Source organism: Cyprinus carpio, chromosome B22 (genome assembly GCF_018340385.1).
Source record: "Cyprinus carpio isolate SPL01 chromosome B22, ASM1834038v1, whole genome shotgun sequence".
Taxonomy (NCBI): Eukaryota; Metazoa; Chordata; class Actinopteri; order Cypriniformes; family Cyprinidae; genus Cyprinus; species Cyprinus carpio.
Window position 1 is genome coordinate 8,250,450 of NC_056618.1, and position 11,304 is coordinate 8,261,753.

At 39.9% G+C, this 11,304-nt stretch overlaps 1 long non-coding RNA gene across 1 annotated transcript; it reads right to left on the reverse strand.

The window, feature by feature from the left end:
• Positions 1-1,247: 1,247 nt before the first annotated feature.
• On the reverse strand, positions 1,248-6,501 carry LOC122141592. The gene is made up of 3 exons (XR_006157964.1): positions 6,435-6,501; positions 5,705-6,330; positions 1,248-1,584 (listed from the first exon to the last, which is right to left on the reverse strand). It is a non-coding gene; the product is annotated as an uncharacterized LOC122141592 (long non-coding RNA).
• Between the last annotated feature and the right edge of the window lie 4,803 nt (positions 6,502-11,304).

The window sequence follows — 11,304 nt, forward strand, 5'->3', positions numbered from 1 at the left end:
TTCTCCTATTAAATTCATATAAGACAGAGATATTACTTATTGGACCAGAAAACATTACACAGAATCTCGTAGATTACAATTTGCAACTAGACGGATGTACTGTTACTTCCTCTACTGTAAAAAATCTGGGTGTTATATTAGACAGTAACTTGTCTTTTGAAAATCATATTTCCCATGTTACAAAAACAGCATTCTTCCATCTTAGAAACATTGCCAAGCTACGAAACATGTTACCTGTTCCTGATGCAGAAAAGCTAGTTCATGCATTCATGACCTCTAGACTGGACTATCGTAATGCACTGCTAGGTGGTTGTCCTGCATCCTCAATAAACAAGCTACAGGTAGTCCAAAATGCAGCGGCTAGAGTCCTTACCAGGTCAAGAAAATATGATCATATTACCCCAATACTACAGTCTCTGCACTGGCTACCTATTAAGTTCCGTATCAGTTACAAAATATTATTACTTACTTATAAGGCCCTTAATGGCTTAGCTCCTACGTACCTAACTAGTCTTCTACCACGCTACAAAACCCATCATGCTCCCTAAGGTCACAAAACGCTGGACTTTTGATAGTACCTAGGATAGCAAAGTCCACTAAAGGAGGTAGAGCTTTTTCGCATTTGGCTCCCAAACTCTGGAATAGCCTTCCTGATAATGTTCGGGGGCTCAGACACACTCTCTCTGTTTAAATCTATATTAAAAAACACACCTCTTTGGCCAAGCATTCAAATAATGCATCTCATAATTTTGGACTGCAGTTATATCTGATCAAATGTGCATTATTATTCTTTAGCTTGGGTTAAACGAATTAATTTTACTTGGCTGGAACATCAGAAAAGATAATTATGTCTCTATTTGTTTCTCTGCTTTGCCACGGGATTTACATCCCGTGGTAACTAGGATTTACACAAGCTCCAGTCTGGATCCAGAACACCTGAGAAGAGATGATGCCAGCCCCTCAGAGGACCTCAGATGATGCTAACTCAGAGACAACATACAGAACTACCACATTTTGCTATAAGTTTGATTGCATAATTGCTGTTAATAGTGTTAATCGTCTGTTTGTTTACGTCTTTTTATTGATTTTTCTGAACATTTCTGCCATATGCACATGAACTGACAGTCACCACTGATAAGCTACTACTAAATATTGTAGAAACTTAATTTTCTGTAAAGTTGCTTTGTAATGATCAAAAACATAAAAAAACAGTTCATCAAATTTGGAAACTCAAACCTGAATAACATCAAATACATCAAAATACAGTTCATCAAATTTGGAAACTCAAACCTGAATGTTTGATACACAAGAAACGGTGAGGATTGCTCTTGTACATCAAGTCTTAAATGATGAAAGAATTATGGGTGAACTAACCCTAATGGCGTGTGTCTAAATTTATAGTAAATACTACATTTGGTGATTCTCACCAATCCCAAAACTTCAAAGTCTGGGGTAGGAGTTTCCAAGTGAAAGTGATCACACAGCTGGATCTGGTACTTAGTACAAGTACTCTTTTTGACTGACATTTGATCATCATCTCATGGTGACAGGCGCATACACCACATGATCCTCCTCTTTAACTTTCTGTAAAAAAAAACAACAACAACAACAAAACACATTACACAAGACATAATAATAACAAATTATTATATTAGAAATGTGGCATCCTCAAAATCTTTACCTTCCTCTTACTGCTAAGCTAACATGTGACAGACTGAAATTCCCAGTGACCCTCAGCTGCTTGCCACTATTACAGTTCCCTCAAAAGGACACCTTAGTACCTTCTGTACATCTCTTTTAGAGTATTAAAATACCCTTAATGTAGTAATACATATTCTTAAAGTACTACTGTGGTTGCACTATGAACTGCACAGGCATACCAATATTCAAAATTATAAACATGAGGCAAGCTGAATAGGAAAATTGACAATTTTGTTAATGCATAAATAACAACAGAAGTGTGACCTTCTTTGAACAGACCAGTGAAGCTTTCTGACTTCAGTGGTTCAAGTCAAGTCAAGTCAAGTCACTTTTATTGTCACATCACCACAGCACATGTGCCTTGGTGAGTGAAATTCTTGGGAGCCTGCTCCAGAAATTGCAGAAACAGTTAACATATAACCATACAGACTTCAACAGGTGAAAATGTGCAATATGCACATACATATAGTCAGTACACATAGTGTACTATTAGACACACTTACAGTTAGCACTACACATTTTACGCAATATGTACATACATACAGTTAGCACTACACATTATACACTACACACTATACACATAATGTACACATTCTACATTATGTAAACATATACAGTATATGCATGAAAATATGCTAAGGTGCAACAGAGTGTACGTGAACTGGATACAGAAATGTCATAGATGTGCATCGGATGGTATCCAGTGGTAACGGATAGGTTATTGTATTAAATGCAGGTGTTTATAGTTCGGTGTTGAACTATTAGAGTTAAAGTGCAGTGTGTGGCATACCATATTGTGTGAGTATGCTGTAGGGTGTATTAGTTCTGACTGTTCATTAGTCTGATAGCCTGAGGGAAAAAGCTATCCCTCAGTCGGCTAGTGCGGGATCGGATACTGAGGAGACGTCTTCCTGAGGGCAGCAGAGAGAGCAGTCTGTGGGACGGATGGCTGGAGTCACTGATGATCCTCCGGGATTTCCTTATACACCCCCTGGTGTAGATGTCCTGGAGGGAGGGAAGCTCACCTCCAACAATGTGGCTGGCAGTTCACACTACCCTTTTCAGAGCTTTACGGTTGCCGGCGGTGCTGTTTCCAAACCAGGCAGTGATGCAGCCCATCAGGATGCTCTTTATAGTGCAGGTGTAGAATGTTCTGAGGAATGATCATTCCAAACTTCCTCATGCTCAGGAGAAGGATTGATGTGCCTCCTTCAGCACTGCATCTGTGTCTAGACCAGGTGAGATCTTCACTGATGTAAACGCCGAGGAACTTGAAGCTGCTTACCCGCTCCACTGGTGTCTTGTCGATGGTGATGGGTTTGTGTTCTCTGCTCTGTCTCCTGAAATCCACCACCAGCTCCTTGGTCTTGTCGATGTTGAGTGAGAGGTGGTTCTCCTGACACCATTTAGTCAGGGTACTCACTTCCTCTCTGTAGGCCGTCTCATCATTGTCGGTGATCAGGCCTATCACCGTTGTGTCGTCAGTGAATTGGATGATGACGTTGGAGCTATGTATGGCTGTACAGTCATGTGTGTACAGGGATTACAGGAGCGGGCTGAGGACACAGCCCTGAGGAGCACCAGTGTTGAGGGTCAGCGGTGATGAAGTATTGTTGCCCATTCTGACCACCTGACTTCTGCCAGTCAGGAAGTCCAGGATCCAGCTGCACAGAGATCTGTTTAGTCCCAGAGTCTGGAGCTTTTGCAACAAGTGTGGCAGGCACTATGGTATTAAATGCTGAGCTGTAGTCAACAAACAGCATTCTCACATAGGTGTTCTTATTTTCCAGGTGGGAGAGAGCACTGTTTAGGGTGAAAGCAATATCATCCTCTGTAGAATGGTTGCTGCGATATGCCAATTGTAGCGGATCCAATGAGGCAGGCAGCACAGAGCAGATTTAGTCTCTGATGAGTCTCTCTTTGGTATGGGCACAATGGTGGATTTTTTGAAGCACGAGGGAACCACAGACAGACAGAGCGAAAGGTTGAAAATGTCTGTGAAAACACCGGCTAGTTGGAATGCGCATGCTCGGAGCACACGGCCTGGGATGCCAGACAGAGACGGAGAGAGGAGCCTTGCATATATTTTCACACCCGTCGAAAGGAGTCATTGTTACTTCCCACGACAGAGACGGAGAGTGCACTTCAACACATGTTTCACAGTAGCTGCTGTGAGAGGTGAGATCGTAACTGGCTTGTTTACGATCATCAGCGTTTCCGGATTTAAAAGCAGATGTCCGCACTGACAAGGCTGCTCGAACATCGCTATTAATCCACGGTTTTTGGTTGGGGTAGATGCGGATTGTTTTTGTTGGCACTACATCTCCTACACACTTCCTGATGAAACTCATTACACTTTCTGAGTACGCCTCTATGTCGTCATCAGACGCTGCCCGGAACATGTCCCAGTCCATGTGATCAAAACAGTCCTGTAGTATAGCGTCTGATTGGTCCGACCAGCATTGAATTGTCCTGAGGGCGGGTGCTTCCCATTTCAGTTTCTTCCTATAAGCAGGCAGCAGCAGAATGGAAGAGTGATCCGATTTGCCGAAAGGTGGGCGGGGGAGAGATTTGTAGGCGTCCCGGAAAGGAGAGTAGCAGTGGTCCATTGCACGATCACCACGCAAGTTAATGGTGATGTGTTGAAAATATTTTGGAGCTATTGTTCTGAAGTTGGCTTTGTTAAAGTCCCCCATAACAATAAATGCTTCATCTGGGTACGCGGTTTCCTGCTCACTTATATTCCCATACAGTTCCTTGAGTGCCTGGTCTGTGTTGGCTTGAGGGGGAATGTAAACAGTGGTAATTATGACCGCTGTAAATTCCCTCTGTAGCCAGAATGGTCAACACAGAAGCATATGAAATTCCAGATCAGGGGAGCAAAAGGATTTAATAGAGTGTAGGTTCCTTTCATCACACCATGAGTTGTTGATAAAGAAACAAACGCCCCCACCTCTGCTTTTCCCTGTGAGCTCTTTCGTTCTGTCTGAACGGTGCACGGAGAACCCCGTAAGCTCGATGGCTGAATCTGGAACCACTGCAGACATCCAGGTTTCTGTGAGGCAAATAATGCAGCAGTCCCTTGTTTCTCGTTGGTATGAGATACGTGCCCGCAGTTCACAGAGTTTGTTGTCCAGTGACTGAACGTTAGCCAGAAAAATGGTTGGGAGAGGAGGTCGGAGGGGACGAGGTCTGAGTCTGACAAGGACGCCCGCTCTCTTCCCTCTTTTCCGGCGGCGTTTCCTTGGTTGCGCCCGTGCAGCCCAGACAAAGGGCTCTGATGCGGTGTCTGTAAACAAAGCACCAGCGTTCAAGAACTCAAAGTCGGGTTTGCGTTTCGCGACGTAGGAACCTAAGTTTAGAAGCGTATGTCTGTCGTAGACAGTTATACAAACAACATCCAACACGTAGCACAACAAAAAAAAAACAAGTAAAACAAATGAAAAACTGCAAAGTTTACTCAGAGCTCGCAACACGGCCGCCATGCTTGGCGCCATCTTGGATTTACATCTTGGTCTTACATCTAGCATCTAGCCATCTTGGTTCACATTACATAGTAAAACTGCTCGGTAGCCCGCCTGGTACAGCGTTGCACTTGTTTTTTTGTTTAGGGTTTGGTGTAGGTGGAACATGACTCACTGGGCATTTCATTTCCAAACTGATGTGATATGTACACCATTTTGGCACCATCATGTTTATCCGTTCCTGAGAAAATTTTATGTGCTTTTTGGTGCTCTGGACATTACACTTTGTTTGGAAACATGCAAGCAATGTAATACATCAATATCAAACCTTGTGTAGAAATGTTTTCTTAATACAGTTTTTGCAGTTGACAGCAAAGTTTAGCCATCTTCCACTTGTTTTTGAGTGTTATTGACATTGAATGATGATCTTGTGACTTTTACAAAAATCTGATGAGAGATTGTTTTACAGACAACAACAGAAGTGCACACATCTAAATCTGACTCACTGCTGACTTGACACAGAGATTAAATGGTCTTACCGATTGGGGTTTTCGTTTGTGGAATGTTGGATCAATGTAAGTGATCTCTTCTTCACAACTCTGAACTGTTTAAACAAAAATTACAGATAAATTAAAACAACTCAGTCTTAACTAGATGTTTCCTTACAACATCAAGGCCCAAATATAAGCATTAATGCACACGTTTTAACAAATATTTAATGCTGCATTTAAAAAAAAAATGTCAGTAAATAATTTATTCAGCTTGACATTAGGAATGTTACACACACAAAGTTCTTAGCAGAGTAAGCAATGAGAAATTCTTCACATGTAATTTTCATTGAAGCCCAACAAGCGAGACCCACACATGAAACATTGTCATTCATAGGGATGTTCATTTGAACACCAGCTGAGCGATTATAATTATGTTCTGTGGATGTTTGTTAATTATTTCTGCTTCATTTTGTCCCTGTTTCTCCTTGGTGTAGTTACTGTCTCCTTAATTGTCCTAGTGACTGACAGCTTTAAAAGCAGTAGGAAACACTTGCCTTCTTGATCAGTTTTTCTACATTTCCTGTAGATGCAGAAGATCATGACAGCAGTGACAATCAACAGAGATCCAGCAGCAGCAGAGATCAGCACTATGTACAACATGGGTAGGCTCTGATCTGCAATGAGCAAAATTATGTATCAGTGTTAGTTAATGTGTCTGATCTATAACAAAATCAGAGATGAGCTCAGTAAATAATCACTAATATGAGCACTGCTGTACCTGCACATGTGTGACAGAGTTGAATGATGTCCAGATGTGTGGTCTGGTTGCTGATGGGATTGTTGATCACACAGCTGTAGCTGTTTTTAATCCTGATACTCCACCTCCAGAGGTAGAAAGAGAATGAAGCTGAGATCAGACACACTGATGCTGGACAATAAACTGTTTCCTTTGTACCAGGAGAGAGTCACATGACTCACATTCACCACTGAACACACCAATGAACAATTCTGCTGTGATGATGAAGAACATTGTGAAGAGTTACTGCTGATGACAGGAACAGACAGACGAGCTGAAAACATGAGAGAATAAAGAGAAACTTTAACATGCTCAGTGAATGTTTAGTGTAAATAGTTAATAAAACAAGAATATACAGAGGACACAACATCTCTACTCACCATGGACAGAAACATTAAAAAAATGTTTTAACAGTTTTGCTCCATTTATCTCTAGTTGATAGAGTCCAGCGAGTTCAGTTGTGATGTTTGTGATGGTCAGAAATCCAGTTTGATTGTCCAGCTTCAGTCTGTCTCTGAATCTCCCATCAGGAACATCAAATTTGGAGAACATTTCTTTGTTTCTTTTGAATTTTGCTATGAGAGAATTTTCAGCTCCAAATGACAACACTATTGTGTCATCTTTGAATTCAGTAACATCAGCGTTTAGAGTGACAGAATCTCCCTCCATCACTGACACTGACTGCATTTCATTTGCTTCAGCACCAAACACACCTGATGAAAATGGACATATTAAAGCTCCCTTTAGTTTAAAAAAACCTTTGTGTATTTTAAACAGTCTGTACTGCTGTACAGTAAATGCAGTGTAGGAAGTCACATCTTAGTGTATTTTAAACAGTCTGTACTGCTGTACAGTAAATGCAGTGTAGGAAGTCACATCATTTACAATACATTACATTACAAAATACATTTCTACTTTTAAATTTCACATTTAGTGTGTTATTATCAGTTTCTTGGTACTCTTTGCAAAATGTACTAGAAATATCTGAGCAAGAGAAATTTACAATCACAATAGAAGGCCAGGAAATTTAAAATTCAGAGCAAAAACAGAGACCTCAGCGGATGAAAATAATCAAATTTGAACTAGAAGCATTAGCTTTATTACCCTTAAATGGAAAAAAATTAAACCGTTTTTTTTTTTTTTAAATGTTTTTAGAACTTACCAGTCAGATGGCACCAGCACAAACAGAACAAAACAAACACGTGAAACATGTTCTTTAACGGTAAAGTGAAAAGTCTGATCTAATAAGACTGTACTCAACCTGGTAATCTGGTTTGTGAATCCTCCCCCGGAAGAGTTTGTCCCTCCTAATGCAGACGTACATGCTCTGAACGTGTTTTAAAAAAAGTATATATAATATTCGTAAAATGTTTCTGTACACTTCATAATTACATAAATACATTATTATAATGTAACATTTTTTAATAATACATTTTTTAGCTTAAAATAAAGCTGTTTATTATTATTATTATTATTATTATTATTAAATAAATTTCATTGTGAAGTGGATCCACTAGTGATTTATAAATGGTTGTTTATATTTATTCAGTTCACAGTTTTAGTATATACAGTAGAAAAAACAAAATAAAAAGTTAAAACTTGGTACCATCTCACAGTACCAGTACTAGTTTAACCGATGTTCCTCTTCTGATTCAAACTGAAACCGGCTGCGGTTGGTTTTGTTTACATCAAGCATCATATGCACGACAATGGCCATTCAGAGCAGGTGTGTTGTAGGTGAAGGGCTTCTTCCTGTCCTGCCGCTGGCTTTTATGATTCTTTACTCTACAGAAACAAAAAAACATGATGAAAAACAGTGTTTGACACAAAGGGAGAGAAATAAAAGAAATACAATGATCATATTTTTCAAATATTTAATAAATTAAGCAGGCCATGTCAGTCAAGCAGCAACCAGTGATGCTTAGCTGATCCATGTTTACCTGTCTGCACATCACGTCACTGTTTAAGTTACTATTTCCTTTAGCTGCTTTCACTGTGCTGCTTAGGTCCTCCTCCATCCCCAGACTGTCTGATGGACATCTTGACTTGGATGAAACAATATCACTTGCATCTCAACCTAGCAAAAACAGCTCGTATTCCCAGTCAGCCCAACTGTTCAATCTCACCATCCAGCTGGGATCAACAACAATAATCCCATCAACAACAATGACCATCAAAGATGACATTGCAAAAGACACTTGATCCTGCAGGCTTGCACTGCACAACATCAGGAACATCAGGCCCTTCCTAACAGAGCATGCTGCACAACTTTTTGTCCAGGCTGTTGTAATGTCTAGGCTGGAATTCCATCATGTGCAATAAAACATCTACAAATGATTCAACAAAACAATCATGAAAAATGAAAGCACCAGCATTACTGTTCTTCTATGAGCCCAAAGGAAGCCCATGTCACAACTCTCTTTATCTCTCTAATGGCTACCAGTTGTGGTTTGCATCAAGTTCATGCTTGCTTGCTGGCAGAAAAGTCACAGGCTCCATACCCTCCTACCTTTACTCAAGCTTGAGTCTACTTCCTCTCTAGCAGCCTGAGGTCAGGAAGTGAGCGACACCTTGTGGTGTGGGTCAGTAGGGGTCCTGACTGAATAGTTTTTTTCTTCACATTTTATTGTAAAATAATACAATCCAGTTTTTGGTCCTAAAAACTTAATCAGAGGCTGATGGTCCAAAAAATATTGGCCACACAAATAGTCTCTAAACTTTTGCACTCCAAAAATAATACTAATGCTTCTTTTTCAATTAGGGAATAGTTCAGTTCCGACTTGCTAAGTATGTGTGAAGCATATGCAATGGGTTTTTCCAAACCATCAGACATTTGATGAAAAATCACTGCCCCTACTCCATATGCAGATGCATCGCACGCTAGCAATTCTGTGCCCCAAAGGTTGACATAAAACACATTTTGGCCCTATTTACTCTAATACCTCTATCTTGTAACGTTTGAAACACCCGTTCAACATTTTTCCAATGTTCACATTCGTTATACCAGTGATCAGAATGTCGTCCAAATAACAGAACACATTAAACAAACCTAACCACTTAACAAAAACCTTTTTGAGTGCTAATAGTCATAAATCTATTATACCTCAGTAAAAAATCCACCAAATCCTTTTTGAGTGTTAATTGTCAGATATGGCTTAGACTGCAGGTCTAACTCCACCTGCTGGTACGCATGAGTTAAGTCTAGCTTGGTAAAGTATTTACCGCCAGCCAAAGAAGCAACCAAATCTTGAGGCTTTGGCAAGGGATATTTGTCAATGGCTGACCACGGGTTGATAGTGACCTTGTAATCACCACAAATGCACACTTCTCCATTTGTTTTTGGTATACATACTATTGGTGCTGCCCATTCACTGTACGCAATAGGTGTAATTACACCCTGCTTCTCTAACAGTTTTAAGGTCTGGACTTTGACTCGGCGATTCCAAAACATTCACTTCATTCTACTTTAACCATTCTTTGGTAAAACGACTTGTGTGCCTGGGCCGTTGTCTTGCTGCGTGACCCACTATCTCTTGAGACTCAGTTTTCGGACTGATGTCCTGACATTTTCCTTTAAAAATTGATGGTATAATTAAGAATTCATTATTTCATCAATAATGACATGCCGTCCTGGCCCAGATGAAGCAAAAGATGCCCAAATCGCCACACTACCACCACCATGTTTCATAGATGGGATAAGGTTCTAATGCTTGAATGTAGTGTTTTACTTTCTCCAAACATAACACTTCTAATTTAAACCAAGAAGTTATATTTTGGTCTCATCCATCCACAAAACATTTCTACAATAGTCCACATGATCTTTAGCAAACTGCAGATGGGCAGCAGTACTTTTTTGAAGAGCAATGGTTTTCTCCTTTCAATTCTGCCATGCACACCATGGTTGTTCAGTGTTCTCCTGATGATGGACTCATGAACATTAACAGAGAAGTTACCCTGGGGTACTTTGCGACCTTGTGGACTATTACAAGTCTTGTTTTTGAAGTGACCTTTGATGGTGAACCACTCCTGGGGAGGGTAACAATGGTCGTGAATTTCCTCCATCTATCTGACTGTAGATTTGTGGAGTCCAAACTCATCAGAGATGGTTTTGTAACTTTTCCAGCCTGAAGAGCAACCACAACTCTTTTTCTGAGGTCCTTAGAGATCTCCTTTGTTTGTGCCACGATACACTGATACAACTTTAATAGATTCCTGTTCTCTAAATTAAACAGGCCACACTGACATCTGATTCTGTCATCTAATAAACTGAGCAAATGGACTCTAATTCCACCTTCAAATTAAATGCTAATCCTAGAGAGTCACATACTTTTGCACAGATGCGTAACACCGAATGTTTTTTTCTCAATAAATAAATGACAAATAAAACATTTTTTTGTCTTATTTGTTTGATTGGGTTCTCTTTGCATGCTTTCAGGACTTGTGTAATATGTTGTAATCTGATTATGTTTTAGGTCATATTAATGCAGAAATATAGAAAATTACAAAGGGTTCACAAACTTTCAAACAGCACTGTATATATACATATTCTTTATTGTTAGTAGTTATTATTATAGTTCACGTTCTATAATTTCCCTTACTCTTTAGGATATCTGTATATCAAGTATACACTCCTAAAGGATGAGGAAAATTACCCAGAGACAATATCTTCTTTATTTTTCTTCAGTCAGGGTGTGAATAATCTCTGAGAGAAGAGGAGACTGTCATGCTGACACAGCAAAAACTTCCAGCTTGTGACCATATTGTAAAATTATATGACTGGTTTGAGGAAGCAAACTGTAATCCCCAACAGTAAGTTCTCACAACTGTGTTCATCTTTACACTGTAATGACCT